Raw genomic sequence first — 16,488 nt, 5'->3', positions numbered from 1 at the left:
TTAACAACAAAATCAGGAAAAAGGAGCTTACTTCACTAGGTAAATTCTTACAGAATTAATTTTGGAATAAAATCCAGAATATCTTTTTTTTCCTCACTAAATAACCATATTATCTTTTTTCTAAGTAGGCTCAGTTTCAAGGGATAAATTATTCTCTGTATCTTATATGTTTAGCCTAACTGGGGAGTTTAAAGCATATAAATGACTTCTCATAGATCAGTTTTTATTGTAAACACTTCAGCGTTTTCTTCAAAGCTGCTCTTCTCCTTTTTCTGCCAAATGTTTGTTTAATTACATCACTAGAATGAATTTTGGGAAGCCCCTTCATTTAAAACTTATTTTAAACCGAAATATTGATGAAATACATTTAAGTTAAAATCCTATATTTTTTAAGGGGACCTTGAAGGGGCTTTACCAACTGAGGTACAACTATTAATAGTTCAAAGAATTATATTACCTAGGTTGCTAGGTTGTAATGGAAGTTACTGGCTTCCCCTAACAAGTTGGCATGTTTGCCTAGCAACAGCCGCTAAAACCTTCTGTTGTGGAAGGTTCCCTAGGAGTGAAAAGAAGGGAGGAGGGGGAAAAGCAGGAACAGATTAATCTATTTTTCCTAGCAGGGGATTGAGGCCTGGCTGGTCGAGGTGGGAGATAGCCTTTAGGTTAGCACACGCTAGCCTAATCCCTCTGTGGTAGCTGGAAATTTGCTCTTTGTAGGACTGGGGTTACTAATTAGTAGGTTGAAGACAAGGTTACAGATTTAGTTCAGTTCAAAGGCAGTCATTTCCAATCAACAGAAAGACATCAATAGGTCTTCTAAAAAGAAGCTGAAATCTGAGTAGCAGAAGGGTGTTGGCGACTAGAAAGAACTCTCCCCTGCTCAGAGTTTAGGAAGATGTGTGATATATTATTTACAGATAATACAAAAACAGTACCTGTCACAGCGAATGGATTTTATCACCATAAAGGCAGAAGCGTCTCTAAATATAGCACAACACTTTCCTTGGTATTGGTGATGCCTGCAAGCGAAGAAAGAACAGGGAAGCAAAATCTCTGCGCTCTGAGCCAAGATCTGGGGCCAACAGTGGGGATGACAACGCAGAGCACTATTAACTGGGTGCTCCTTTGAGGACCATCTCTCTTCTCTCTTCTCATATGATGATTTATTTTGAAATTAAGACTGCACGGTATGAAAAGCATTCCATTTCTCTCCCTTCTTAAAAGCCAGGATCTGGCTAAACTAAACTGCCTTACAGGGGTCTCCCATTACCCCAAAGCAAAATGGCTCCTTCTCCAGAAAAGAGAAGAAACTTTCAGCCATCACGAGGTTGGCGTTTAGGTCCGGGAGTTCCTCCAGGGGCCGAATCTTCCCCGGGCCCACCCCGCCCCCCTCGCCCTGCCTTCCCCAGGCCGCTCTCGCTGCGCCCAGGGGCCTGGGGGCACGTTCTGCAGCAGCAAGTGTGCCGGCCTCTGGGCCGCTTCTCCCTGTTGGAGGCCGAACTCTTTGGGGACTCTTGAGAGGGGTGACTAGGGCAAAGCTGGTGATGGAGCAAGATAAAATGAAGCAAGAACACATTCTGCTGGGGCGGGTGAGGCGAGGCGAGCTACGGCCAAGGAACGAGAACGGCGGGACGAGGGCTGAGAAAGCCGAGCGCGCAGAGGTAGTGCGGGATGGGTCGGCCCGGCAGGAACCCTCCCATTCACCTTCGCGGCCCCGCCACCTGCCCGCGGGACTCGGAGGCGCTGCGGGGGCGGCCGCGCGGACGCGGGACTCGCGCTCCCGCTCAGGGCGTGTTGCGCTCGCGCTCCCGGCCGCGCGCGTCGCCGGCCTCCCCGCCGGGCGTCGGCCGCGGGTGACTCAGAGCGACCCTCCCGCGCCCGCCCCGCCCCGCCCCCGCTGGCCCCGCCCCCCGGAAGGAGGGGCCTCCCCCCGGTCTCCGCCCCAGTCTCGGGGCGGGAGGGAGCCCGAGGAAGAGGAAGGGGACGAGGACAAGAGCGACCGGGCGGAGGAGGAGGAGGAGGAGGAAGAGGAGGCCGACCAACAAGATGGCCCCTGCTGCCGGAGCAGCCTCAGCAGCAGCAGGTGGGGGGCCGGAGGCGGCGCTGGCGGTGGCGGTGGCGGCGGCCGTGGCCCGGCGGCCTGGGACAGAGTCAGAGTCGACGGTGGCAGCGGCGGCGGCGGCGGTGGCTGCCGCGGCGGTGGCGACGGCCGCGGGGACTCGGAGCTGAGAGGAGCTGCTGCTCGGACCAGCGCGGTGAGCGGGCGGCGGCGGCGGCGTGGGGAGCGGGCGGGCGGCCCAGCCTCGGTGGGGAACAATAGGCAGAGGCGGCGAGGAAGGGGCTGTCCCCGCCCGTCCTCCGCTCCCGGGCCGCGTCCGCCCCGCCCGGCCTCGGGCCCCGCCGGGGGGCTTGTCAGTGGCCGGCGGCCTTTAGGCCTTGGGCCTCGGCGTGCGGTCTGGAGGGCCTGCGGGGCGAGCAGGCCGAGGGGAGGTGCGGACCCCGCCCGGGACCTGGGGAGGGAGGGCGAGCGAGGCTCCGGAGGGAGGGGGCCAGCAGGCTGCCCAGCTCCTTCGAGACGGCGAGGGCCCGGCCGGCAGGAGACAGCGCCGGGGAAACGCGTCTGGACCCCCCAGACTGCGGGGTGGGGGAGGTGAAGGCGTCTGTAAACAGGCTCCGCCTCTGCCTCCCTACCCCTCGGGGCTGCTCCCTTCCCCAGCCCCTTACGCGCCCCCCCCTTCCCCGGCCGAGTGGGTTTTACGACGCCTATTTCCCAGGAGCTCTGTCCAGATAGTCTTCTTTCTTCCTGGTGGCGAGATAGGAAAATTGTGGATGCAGGTGTCTTTTTATAAAAATCGAAGTGCAACAACAAAAAATGTGCATGCTAAAAGGTGATTAGCGAGAAGGGATGGAGAGGGATGGAGGTCTAAGGGATGTTGCACCCCTTTAAACATCTCTAGGTATCAGTTCAATCTAAACACCAGTGATGCCCACGTCCCGGTGAGAGTGGAACAAGGGCACTTTGCGAGCATTCATAATATAACTCTTGACATCCCAGAATAGTCCATGCAACTGGAAACAAAGCCACTTACTGGCAACGCGAAGAAAAATTGTAATGTTTGAATAGAAAGAACTTTTCTTAACACGAACCGTTGTGCATTATTAATGTGCCACATAAGAAGCAACAGTAGTCGGGCTGGTGTCTACAGTGGTTGAGAGTCGACCCATGAACCAAGAGGTCACCGGTTGGATTCCCGGTGGGGGCTCATGCCGGGGTTGCTGGCTCGATCCCCAGTGAGGGGAGTGCAGGAGGCAGCCGATTGATGTTTCTCTCCCATCGATGTTTCTCTCACTCTACCCTCTCCCTTCCCCTCCCTCTAAAATCATTAAAAACATATATGAAAAAGAAATAACAGTACCTGGCACGAAATGGACCTGATGGAGCATTCCTTCAGGAGACAGAAGTGGCTCGTCCCCAGGCTAGAACTTCTTGTGTCCTGTCTCATGTTCTAATTTTGTCTTTCAGTAATTCGTCCTAAAATTATTCAAGACCAACCCTTTCCTCTGAGTTTGACATTTGGTTTCTAAAGCAGATTTTATAAGATTTCAAAACTTTATTATAATGTTCAAAAACTGGAAACAACTGTTCTGTTTTGACTGTTTAAGCTTATCAACAGGCAGCTGTTCATTGTATTCGCCCTATGGTGTCTGAAACTTTAACAGTTAACTATTATTTCTCCTAAACTTAATTTTTAAAGGCACGTACCACATCCATTTCAAGTGAGGGGAGGAAGTGATTCAGGTTATTTCTATTCCAGTCTACCTAGGTGTGCAGAAATTATATTAAAATTATTTTCATGCATCCAAGAAGATTGTTTTCCACTCTTTAACACTAAATTGTGTGGTCCATCTAGTTTGCATTCTTAAAAGGACGATTGACCTGTGCAGAGAACATGCCAGTTAATATCTTTCATCCATCTTTAGAGTAAATTTCTAATTGGAATTGTTGTCCATGTCTGTCGTAATTTAAAGCATTTTCAGGTTACAAAGCTCATATGAAGTTTAATGAGCTGTGCTAGTCCTTCGTTCTTCCACAAGAGTTGACAGTAAATAGACTAGCAATTGGATAAACCCGGAGGTTAAACTATCTTGTTTGAGATTGAAGTATAGTGGATGACTATGAATGGCTTTCATCTTATGTGAAGCATAAGTAACGTTGTGGATGTTTTGACTTTTTAAGTGATGGGAAAAGAACAGCTTTCATATGGCTCCTGCTAATGTTAATTTTCTGGGAATAAGTTTCAGAATGGACATTTAAGTGCTCAAATCCATGATTTTTTTTGTTTTATGCTTAATTTTGTTAGGTCAGTAATTAATGCAAGTAAAGTCTATATTGCAATGATTCTTAAATTTTTCTGTGACCCTAAACCTATTACAACAATTTTAGTAACTTACAAGTTTGTACATTGTATGTGGTTATTTTGCTTTGTTATGAAAAAATCTCATCATGTTGTTTAAGGACTAATTTGCCTCATAGCTAATGTGATTTAAGTGTTAAGGTTTTGAGTTTGGAATTGGATGTTGATCCAACACTTAATTTATGGGTTGTCTTGGTACCTATTTCTGTTTAACATTAAAAAATCTCTTAGAGAATTCTGTTTTTAGTTGTGTCAAAACTTTTTTAAAGATGTGATCCCTCAACTGTCATATCTTCATCCTCAGTGTTTATTCTGATTATTTCAGTTCAGAATTTCTCAAGTAATAGTTAAGAATTTTCTTCTAAGAAGTTTTGGGAGTATAGCTTAAGAATGAGATTTGCATTTTCTTGGTAATATTGAAAGTTAATATATGTTTGATTCATTTGAAAAGGTTTTTATTGTACATAAAAAATTACAGTTTTTCAAAGCATATTTGTTGAATGGATAAAAACAATCTCATTTAATCCTCCTACCTAGGCTGTAATACTCTCATTTCATATATGAAGAATCTGAGGCTAGGAGAAGCTAAGCAACTAGCAAAAAGGCCACATAATTAATAGGTAAAAGTTTACTCAAACCCAGGTCCTGTGACACAAATTAGATGTTTTACTGCTACCATATGTCTCAGGGTTAAATTTTGAAGAATCTTGTTTTGACTACCAACTGTGTCTTTTAATACTGTACTTGCCTTTAGCCCTAATATCCTTTCTATTATCATTATCTGTATCTTGCCAAGTATTCACTTATAAGTTTGAAAATGTATTTATTCATGTGATTTACAAAAGGAGCGCTTATTTTTGCTTTTAGTGGGTCTAAGTGCTTTGAATGCAGAAACTCGTACCATTTGCATAGGACAGATCTGTGAAATTGTGTCATAGCTTTAATTTGTTATGCAAGCAGTTACTGAGTTGTGCCTTTGAAGTACTTTATGAAAATTCAAAAATAACTTCAGTAACATTCAGTGATGTTTAAAGTTGGGCCAGCCAACATTTGAAATTCTTCATTTACATTTTTTAAAAGCCATAGACCATTTAGAATTCTGTGGCATTTTTTTTTTTTTAATCTCTAGATCTTAGGGCTTGAAATGGAGTTTGATGGAGTCTAATCAGTCTACACTTGCATATATCTTGAAAGTGGTTGGTGTCCAACAAAGTGAAGAATAGACTGATAAATGATCCTTGTTTGGTGGACACCTCGGAGCAAGCTGTTCCTTGGCAGGGTATACTGACCTGGTTTAGCTTTGGCCCTGTCAGTACTCAGGAGTTCAGGTATTCTTTGGGGTTGGATTCCAATGGATTTAAATTCTCAGACTGGCCTGCATCAAAACAATCACAGATTTTGAAATCAGACTTTTCTACAGGATCCTCTTTAAGATCTCCTCTTTTGTTTAATCCTGGAGTCTAGACTGGATTTGGACTAGCCTTAGAGGTTATGACATAAGATTAATTTGTCAGCCATTTATACAAAGGGATTTTTCTCCAAAGTTTAAGGTAGATTCTATACATTTTCAAGTGTGAAGTTTACTTCATTAATCTAAAGTAATGTTGCTCTGCATCCCTAAGATGGTTAGTTAGCTCTAGCATCTTTGTTTATTCTCATATCGGCCATATTTGTGCCTGTTGACTTTTTATATAACATTAGAGACTTCTTATCAGTTCACATGTTTTCCTTATTGGTTGAGGTTCAGGAAAGGAATTCTAGTAAAATTTTGAGTTCACCTTACAAGCACAGTTAAGCTGACTGAAATTGCATTCTGTAATAGAGGAATAAATGTTGTAAGGTTCATTTATATTTTTCTTTGAGATTATTTACAAACATCTGTCAGCAATATTTTTTTGATGTTTGCCCAGCATGTTAGTCTTGATGTCAGTGCACTCCTCACTATTACTGAGCCAATATGGTGGTAATTTAATTTGTAATGTATTTTAGCTAAAAATCTCCAAGATCTCAATAGCATTTGAACGTGGTAGCAATGTTTTGAAGCAGAGTTCTAAAGGGATCATCTATCTTAACATAATTTTTTTATTGAGGTTTAATTCACATAACATAAAATTAACCATTTAAAGTAAACAGTACAGCCCTGCCAGTGTGGCTCAGCTGGTTGAGTGTTGACCCCATGCAGAGGTCACAGCTTCGATTCCAGGTCAGGGCACATGCCCAGGTTGTGGGCTGGATCCCCAGTAGGGGGCGTGCAGGAGGCAGCCAATCAGTGTTTCTATCTATGGATGTTCCTATTTCTCTCCCCCTCTTTCTCTGAAATCAGTGAAAGAAATACAATAAATAAATAAATAAACAAACAGTACAGTGGCAGTACATTCACAATGTTTTGCAACTACCACCTCTATCTAATTCCATAACATGTTTATCACCCAAAAGGAAACTATACTTATTCAGCAGTTGCTCTCCATCCCCTCTCTCCCTAATCTCTGGCTACCAGCGGTCTATTTTCTGTCTCTTTGGATTTAACGGAAAATTATTTTGAGCCAAGAGTGAGGAAGATTATTATGTATAATTGAAATTGCAGAAAAAACTTCGGGATGTGATTGTTAGGAATCAAAACCCACTTCATTCTTTGCATGCTTTTCCAAGTACAGTAGGCTGGTGCCAGGGACTTTTTATGGAAGAAAAGTTGGAAGTCACAGCAATTCACAGTTTTAGTTTTGATCACTCCAATGGAGTTGTACTTAGGCTCTCACACTCATTTATGTTTCATCATTGGGTTGTGAGTATTAACTAAATTTCAGTGTTACATACTGATATGAGTGATAATTAATTAGTCTGTTATCTACAAGTTGTTTGCCTTTGGTTTTTCTTAATGTATGAAGCAACTTGGAATACAGACTTGGAATAATAGACTTATTTGGACTTATTTGAGGTTATACTGGGAAATGATTGTTAGATTGAAAGTTTTTGATCCTATCCTTATGAATCTAACTTTGTGACTATTTTATTCAGCTAATTTTTGAGAATATTTAGAGTTATGATTTGCCTGAACTCTGCTTTTATCCCTTGTTGAATAAATCTTAGAAACCTTGATCTTGGCTTTATATGTGACTCACTCCAAAAGCATAGACACTGCTACAGAAGCAATTGATTTTTAGCCTTTTTGGATTGTTTTAGTTGGTTGATTTGGGGAGAAAGCAATTAGGTTTTTTTTCTTTGTAAAATAACATAATAAAGTTGAACTTCTGTAAGTTTTAAATTGCTACTAAGTTTAAAGTTTCAGTTTTGGGCTTTGAGCATATTCTTTTATCATCTTAAATTCAAAATGGTACTTCCCCTAGTTAAGTTGAAATCTTAAAATGTGCGGTGGGAAGTGAAATACAGATTTCATATTATTAGTAAAGACTTGTAATAGACTACAGGAAGTCTAAGTGGGAAAGAATTTAAATTTTGATACTAACCTCTCCCTTTTTAGGGAAAAGTTATTTAATAAATTTAGTTCTAAGAACAACTTAAGGAGTGATGAAAAAGAATTACATAAGAATATTTAGGACTCAACACAGTAAAATTTCTGCTTTTTTTAAATAGTGAGTTTTTTCAGGAAAATATCAGTTCTTTGTAAATATATTTCTGTGTTTGTATATATACCTCACTGACTTTTTATAGTAACATTTATTGGAAAGCTAGTGTACTATATGTAATCCTAAAAATAACATATTTAAGTGGGTGATATTTAGAGATCTGTGCTTGAAAATGTGGTTTAGTGGAAGATTTGTGAATGAAACAGGATTGTTATATTTTTACCTTTATAATAGAAATTTATCTCTCCAGGTTCCAGTTTAGACTAAGAAGTAGATAAAAAGACCTTTAATTGTCACAGAATTAATGAACTAAATCATCTGATTAAGGCACTGGCTTAGTATATCTCTTGCTTTGTACATAATTCTAAGAAGTTTGACTGTCTGTTTTGTAATCCCACAGCAGATTAAAAGGTGCAGATTAGAAGCACTACAGGTAAAATGGACAGCAAGGAGGAAAAAACCCATGTTAGCTTGGGACCATTTAATATAGGGATATTACCTCCTTAGGCTGAGCGTGTGGATCATTATCGTGTTGTACTGTGTAACTTCCTCAAAGGCTTAGAGAAGAATAAGAAAGGAAAAATATGACTCCAGAGTTTGAGTTCTCGATGATAAATTTATTGTGGGAAAATTCAATTATGTTTGTAATTTTGGGAATCGTAAAACATATACAGATTATATGAGAACATAGACTTTGGAATCGGATCTAGCTAGGTTCCCATCTTTTATCACTTAAGCATTATAATTCTTCATCTCTAAAAACAGAAACGGTAATATCTTCCCTTAAAGATTGTTTTGAAATTTAAACAAGATAACATTTATCTTTAGTATAGTACCTGACATCTAGTATCCATTCAATAAATGTTACTTTCCTCTTTAAATTCTGTTTAACAAGTATCATTTTAGAAAGGTATCTAGAATATTTGAAAAAATTTCTGCTGTAAAATGTTAATATTCAGGCTGCATATAAACTTTGTACAGTTTAGCATTAACTGTGTGTGCACTTTTGGGCGATGGTCAGACATAAAATACTATTCTGATTTTCTTCCCACACCAGTCTTGTATTAATACGTGTGCTAATACCAGCTACTAGCTACATGTGGCTACTTACATTTAAAAAATTTTATAGACTTTATTTTTTTCAAATAGTTTTAGGTTTATAGAAGAATTGCACTGAAAGTACAGTTTCCACATACAGCTTCCCCCACAGTTACCTCTGTTAACATCTTGCATTAGTGTGGTGCATTTATTATAATGAACCAGTATTGGTAAATTATTACTAACTAAAGTCCATAGTTTACATTAGGGTTCACTCTTTGTGTTGTACAGTTCTATGGGCAAGATTGTCTTCTCTTACTTAACAATGTGTATTTAAGCTTCTTCTGTGTCTTCATGGCTTGATAGCACATTTCATTTAACTGCTAAATAATACTCCATTGTATGGATAAATTTAAGTTTTAATCAATTAAAGTCAAATAAAATTTAAAATTTAGTTCCTTGGTTGCAGTAGCCACATTTCAAGAGCTCAGTGGCCACGTGTGGCTCGAGGCTACTGTATTGGAAACAGATAAAGAACATTTCCATCATTTCGGAAAGTTCTGTTGAAGAGTACTGATATAAACTATTCCCCCCAAAGTCCAGTTCTTCATTTATATTCACTCTCACAGAGAATTTACCTATTTACATGGCCTCAATTTTTTCTCAAGCCTACATTTTCTATGCTTTGTCACTTATGCTTCCGGCAACTCTAAACTTCAAAAAACTTAAAATCCTTTACTCTCCCAAAGCCCCAGACTTTCCAAATGTTGTCCATTGTAGTATGGCTTCTTCAGATTCCTATCAGGGCATCTTTTACTCCAGTCTTCATGGTTCCTAACCTGGAGTCATCTTTTTCTTTCTTACTCTTCTCTAAACCTTTTGAATATTTTTCAAAGGTATATAAATCTCAGAGCTAATAAATGGCTTAGCTGATATTAGAATTTAGATCTTCCTATTCTAGTTCTCTTTGGGGATCCCCATTTATTGGGTTGCTTTTGAAGTTAGAATCACTTTTGAAGCGGTTATTGAGGACTATTTGATTAAATACTGTGTAATTTAAAATATACTTCTTACAAATCAGAGGCTATTGCTATAGATTTAATAGTGATGTATTATTATTATTCTTTAAACAATTAGAATCCCAAATGAAGAAATTTATCTTATTTAGTGGATTCTTTTTCTTTAATTTATGATGGAAAATTTTTGTCCTCTAAGTTTGACCCATTTTAGATAACAAAAATTAATTTCCAGTACTAATACAAATTGGCTGATAAGGCTGAACAGAATTTAACTGAACATTATTGGTATCCAGAATTCTCTCTTGGCACTGATTTACATTTGGATTATATTCAAACTACATTTTGATCTGTACAATTTAACTTGTACTTTACTAAATTTATCATGTTTAAGTTTCCAGAGCTTGAAAAATGGAGAGCCTCATGTCGGTTTCTTTTATGTTTTTAGGTGGGCTGTACCTCTACTTTTTTTTTTTAATTAAAAAATATATCTTTATTGATTTCAGAGAGAGGAAAGGAGAGGGAGAGAGAAAGCTAGAAACATCAATGATGAGAGATCATTGATCGGCTGCAGCCCGCAACCCAGGCGTGTGCCCTGACCCTGATCGCCTGGATCCTAGGTCGACGCTTAACCGCTGAGCCACGCCCGGCCAGGCTGTACCTCTACTTTTTGATCAAAGCAGTCATGCTGTGTGTATGGTCTGGATTTGACCTCTTCATACTGGTTATACTTGCTCAAAAGTCCATTTTTGTGGAGACATTCTGTTGAAGAGTAGTAGTCTTCCATATTTAAGTACTGTCCTTAAAAAAAAAAAAAAAAAAACCACCGTGGATTTTAACCTTCATTTTGAAATGCTTCCCCTATAACTACTGCTTTTAAAACCCATATTTTATATGTCAATTTTTGCATTAATCACTCCATTGATAGCAGTTTTTGAACTGTTTTGATTAAAACTGTCACTCTTTGCTTGAGTCTAGCCTCTTTAAATTTATTAAAAACTTAAAAAAAATAAATGTAGGGCTCTGCATTTATTTAGAAAAATTGAATTATGGGTTCTTTGGATTGACTCATTTACTCTGAGTCAGTTTTTTCAGAAATGCCATTTTATTATGTAGGACTGCAATTGATATAAACCAGCTCATAAGGGCACAAAAAACCCTCCAATTTATTTTCTTTCTACCACTAATAAAAAAAAAAAAAGTTGACTTTTTGAAATAAGAAAATTCTTAGAATAGAAAACATGTTTAAATCTTTTTAAATGAGTAATTTAGACTATCACAGCCTAAACAGGTAATACGGTGGTACTTCGGTTTTCGAGCGTCTCCGTTGACAAACATTTCGGGTTACGAACGCCATAAACCTGGAAGGAAATGCTTTGGTTTTCAAACGTGCCTCTGATGTCGAACATGCCACACAGCTTCTGCCGAGGGCAAGATCCTGACGCCTCGCTGTCAGCTGTGGATCCCTCAGTTTTCCAACGTTTCAGAACTCGAACAGTCTCCGGAACGGATTCCATTTGAAAACTGAGGTGCCACTGTATTCTTATGAAAGCATCATTGAATATTGAAGTGGTAGCACCTGTTCCCCTGATGATTGGCATTAGTTAACTCATTATACTCAGATGTTAGAATAAAACTTTAAGAATCTTCTTAGGTGCATAGTGACAAAATGATGGGGGGTGGAGGGGAAAGAAGTGGGTAACAAATTTAACAGAATCTCTATATTTGAGAGAGATTTCCGATTCAATTGTTGATGTAAATTTTTTTTTTTGTTAAGACTTTTTTAGAGCAATTTTAGATTCACAGCAAAATGGAAAAGAAGGTACTGAGGTTTTCCATATGCTCTTGTCTGTACACACATGTAACTTTTCCCCATTGTCAACATCCACCACCAGATTGGTACATTTTGTCACAATTGATGAGCCTCCATTAACACTTGAAGTTCATGGTTTACATTTGGGTTTACTCTTGGGCTTGAACAGATATATAATGACATGTATCCATAGCGATAGTATGTATCATACACAGGGGTTTTTATTGCCCTAAAAATCCTTTGTGCTTTGCCAATTCATCCCTCCTCACTCCAGCTCCTAGCAACCTCTGATCTTTTTACTGTCCCCATAGTTTGCCTTTTCCAGAATATCCTATAGTTGGGATTGTTAAAAATTTTTATGGCAAAAGCTTTTCTAAAAGAAAGAGTTTATTGAGCCTTATGCTGGCCAGAAAACGACCAGGTCCTGGGGCATGCAGGATGAGCCACCAGGGGCAGGGTAGATGGAGAGGACTGCATGTTCTCCATCCTGGGATTTACTGGGCTCTTGTATGCCAACGGTTTGGGGAAGAAAGGTGTAAGTTGTTTTGAAAGAATTTACATTGGCTATAAATACAGGGGGTGGGAGAACGTGAAGTGGGGCTAGTCTGGGGATAGGCGCATAGTCCATAAGGAAGCAGTGTCTGCTCTTTAGGATTGGTTGTGAGCAACCGTGTGGAAAGTTCATGTGTAAGCAAGAGTCAGTGGTGCTTGATGGTCAGCTATTCCGTCTCTCTAGATAATTGTGGAAATAGCCTTTGGGTTGTTTCCAGTTTGTTTTTCAGCTTTTTATGAACAAAGCTGCTGTGAACATTCTTATATATGTCTTTTGGTGGATGTGTGTAGTCATTTCGTGTATAAAAACCTAGGAGTGGAATTTTTGGGTAGATATTGCCAGTTTTCCAAAGTGAATGTACTACTTATTTACACTGCCGTCAGCATTGTATGAGAATTTCACATGCTCATATTCTCTTTAACACTTTGTATTGTCAGTTTAAAGATTTTTAGCCTTTCTGGTAGGTGTATCTCATTGTCATCTAAATTTAAATCCCCCTCATAAGTAGTGATATCCTGTAACTCTTCAGATAAGCATATAATATGCTTATTGCCATTTGATATCCCCTTTTGTGAAATGTCTATTCAAGTCTCTTGTCCTTTGTTTATGAGTTGTTTGTCATAGAAGAAAAACATAGCAGCAGGGTGAGGAGGGTGGAGGAAGGGAAGAAGAAAGGAAGAGGCAGAACTCAGTTAAAGGTTACTACTGTGCGAGCCACGTGAGAGGTGTGCTTAATGAGGGCAGGGGCATTATTTGGTTCAGGGCTATATCTTCAGGTCTTAGGACACTGTCTGGTACATGGTAGGTGCTCGATAAGTGTCTTTGAATGAATGAATATAGACCTCAATCAGGGAAGTAGAGATGGAAAGGGAGCTACAGATGCAAGAAATAATAAGGCTTTTTAATGAGGGTAAAAGAGAATGGGACCTAGGATGATAACCAGATTACCAGGTATGCACATTGAGTGTCAAGTTGGATAGTGGTGTCACCAAAGAAATAAAGACAGCAGAAGGAATTCCCACTTTGAAAGTAGGGAACAGGTTTAGTTACCATATGACCCTGAGCATCTTCCCTAACATCTGTACTTCAGTTTCCTCACCTCTAAAATTAAGCCATAATGATACCTAATAGGGCCAAATGAAATAAAGCGTGTAAAACACTTAGTACAGTGCCTGGCACATAGAATGGACTCAAAAAGGTTAGAGATAGAAATAAACAAAAATCCCTGTCTTTATAGAATTTGCATTTTAGTAGTAGTGGGTACACACTATAACAAAATAAGTAAAAACATAGCATATTGGATGGTGAGAAGTGTTATGGAGAAAAATGAATCAGGAAAGAGATGAGAAGCACACCTTGTAGTGAAATTGCGGTTGAGGGATCATTTTTTTTTTTTTTAATATATCTTTATTGATTTCAGAGAGAGGAAAGGAGAGGAAGAGAGGGAGATAGAAACATCAACGATGAGAGAGTCATTGATCGAGCCCGCAGCCCAGGCATGTGCCCTGACTGGGAATCGAACTCTGATCGCCTGGATCCTAGGTCGATGCTCAACCGCCGAGCACCCCCTGCCGGGGGAGGGATCATTTTAAGTAAAGTGATCAAGTATGGTCCTCCCTCAGGAAATTCACACATTAATGCCTGTAGGGAAATGGGGAAAGGCTCAGGTTTAGGAAAAGAGTGGGACGGACTGTTCATAATTTTTTAAGATAAGCAGGGCTCCCTATTTTTACCAAAGAATAGAATATAAGAATATAATATTAGTAGATTTATCTGTTTATTTTGCAGCTCAGGGCACTTAGACTTATCTCAACCTTTTATCTCCTCCTCCCTGCAAAATACACAAACACACACACACGCGCGTGCACACACAGCAAAACCTAAGCATGAATTTAATCCCTAAGAGATTGCCATTATATATTTTGGAGGAAGTGTTTTATGTTTAATTCTGATATATTAGCAACAAATCAGTAGGTTCTCTAACAGTAGCTACTACTTGGGAATCAGCAAATATCTTTTATAATTTATATACCTGTTTCAAACCACATTATGAATATAAATAAGATATATTGTGGCAGTAGGCTTCTGTGTTTGGAGTCCATGTAGCAATTTGTTCATTCTTTTAAAATCAAAATGAAATTTTTCCTGGGGTAATAGTCTAGAAATAATTCTAAAATTGAAAGTGAATCCATTATTCTTATCATTATTATTATTATCCTTTTTGTAGCTATATTTTTTCAAGCATGTGCAATTGAAAGTCACAAGGACTTTTGTTTTCTGGAAATAGTTTAAATTCTAATCAAGTATATTCCATAGAAATAAACAGAAAGTAATGTAAATATTCTTTAGCCTTGGCCAGTAGATTATGGGGACAACATATTTGAATAAATTAATGTTATTTTATTATTATTAAATATGTTAGATTATATCTTTAAAATGCAAAAATTCCCTAGGTCAGAGTATACACTCAGGTATCACACGACCATTGCAAAAAAAAAGTATGTTGCATGTGCAGCTTGCCTATTGTGAATACATTTGCCTGTTTTCTCTTTGTTGCCCAGTTCTAAAGTATCAGTCAGAGCCCTATGCTAGCCACCAAATACCACAAGGAAGGTTAAGGCAAAGCTCCCTGGGAAAAAGAAATAGAAGCAAGTAAAAGGAGAGAAGGTGGCACCTATTAGGGTGACACATATGCTGCCTTGTTTTCTTGAGTAGAGAGGGGACTCTTTGTACTCAAGTTTTGTTGTTAACACCTGTTTTTGTTTCTTCCAGTTCAACACAAGAAATCTGTTGCATTCAAAATTTAAATGTCATCACTGCTCCAAAAATGAGTTTGTGAAGCTTCCTAACTATGGTCCATTTAGTGGGAATGTTTTGTAATAGTTTAAAACTGTAAGTGTAGGAAAAAAACTAACAAATATAATGTTGAGTGAAAGGAGCCAAAATACAAAAGAATATATACTGATGATCCCATTATATAGAGTTTTAAAACAGGCAAACTCATCTGTAGTACTAAAAGTTAGAATAGTAGCCACCTTATAGGAAGAATATAGGAGTAATGATTGGGAAGCTGGCAGAGGCCTTCTGGGGTACTGTTAATAAGTATCGTGGTTATACAGATATGCTCACTTTGTGATAATTCATTGAGCTGAACCTTCTTGATCTGTATACCTTTTTGTATGTATGCCATACTTCAATACATTATATATAAAATTAGGAGTCATTTTCTGTTTTAGTCCCCTGAGTACTTCTCAGTGTGTTCTAATAAAATATTCCTGTGATTCTCTTCAAAAGAAATAGTTGCCATAACTTGGTTTGTTTTTAAAATAAACTAGTGGGTTAAACAGTTCTAGGGTCCTTGTACTGGTCTAGCATGTGGCTTGCCTTGGAGAATGGCCCATGTATATTTGGAAGAATTTTGCTGCTGTCGGGTATTGTATTCTGTGGCTGTTTTTAGGCAGTTGTGTTATAATGGTATTCAAGTCTTACACATGTATCCTTGTTGAGCTGAACATGCTATTCTGGGTGCTGAGGCCTTAAAGTTTTCCATTAGCCTAATTGACTTTCTATTAGAAAATACAAAGTACTCCAGTTTAATAGGTTTGCTAATATATATATTGGCTGGCTTTTTTGTATTAAAACTATAGAGCAAATAGCGGGGGGCTGGGGGGAACCCCTAAGATATTATCTGATTTTAAGGAATTTAGAGTCTAGTTATATAGCCTAGCTTTGCTTGATGGGGATACTGTTAACAGGGACACCAGTTAAGAAATTGTCACAGTAATCCAGGTAAAAGATGTTAGTAACCTAAACTAAGGTATTGGGAATGGGTAGGAGAGTTCCAGAAACATTAAAGAAATAAAATGAAAAGGACATGGTGATTGGTTAGTTGAGGAGGCAGATTTGGGGAAAAGGCCGTAGTCAAGGATGATTCCCCATGCTTCTCTCAGCACCTAAGTCACTCATTCATTCACTTAGAGAACAAAAGGCTTGGTTAGGTTGAGATGGTTTGAGATCCTAGTTGGACATGAAGAACTAGTAGCCAACTGGTTATATTGCCCTGGCACTC

The 16,488-nt window shown here is 39.4% G+C and overlaps 1 protein-coding gene across 7 annotated transcripts in view; it reads left to right on the top strand.

Moving 5' to 3' along the window:
* The first annotated feature begins 1,950 nt into the window (after positions 1-1,950).
* Positions 1,951-16,488, top strand: part of RC3H1 (ring finger and CCCH-type domains 1) — a 54,173-nt gene continuing 39,635 nt past the window's right edge. For 3 of the 7 annotated variants that reach the window (XM_081121355.1, XM_081121354.1, XM_081121353.1), the window contains exon 1: positions 1,951-2,255. The gene's annotated coding sequence lies outside the window, so the exon portion shown is untranslated. The remainder of the gene's footprint in view (positions 2,256-16,488) is intronic. The other 4 variants (XM_081121357.1, XM_081121351.1, XM_081121349.1 and 1 more) reach the window with 2 other exon arrangements.

Source organism: Miniopterus schreibersii (genome assembly GCF_964146895.1).
Source record: "Miniopterus schreibersii genome assembly, chromosome: 19".
Classification (NCBI taxonomy): Eukaryota; Metazoa; Chordata; class Mammalia; order Chiroptera; family Miniopteridae; genus Miniopterus; species Miniopterus schreibersii.
This window is presented reverse-complemented; position numbering and strand designations above follow the sequence as displayed.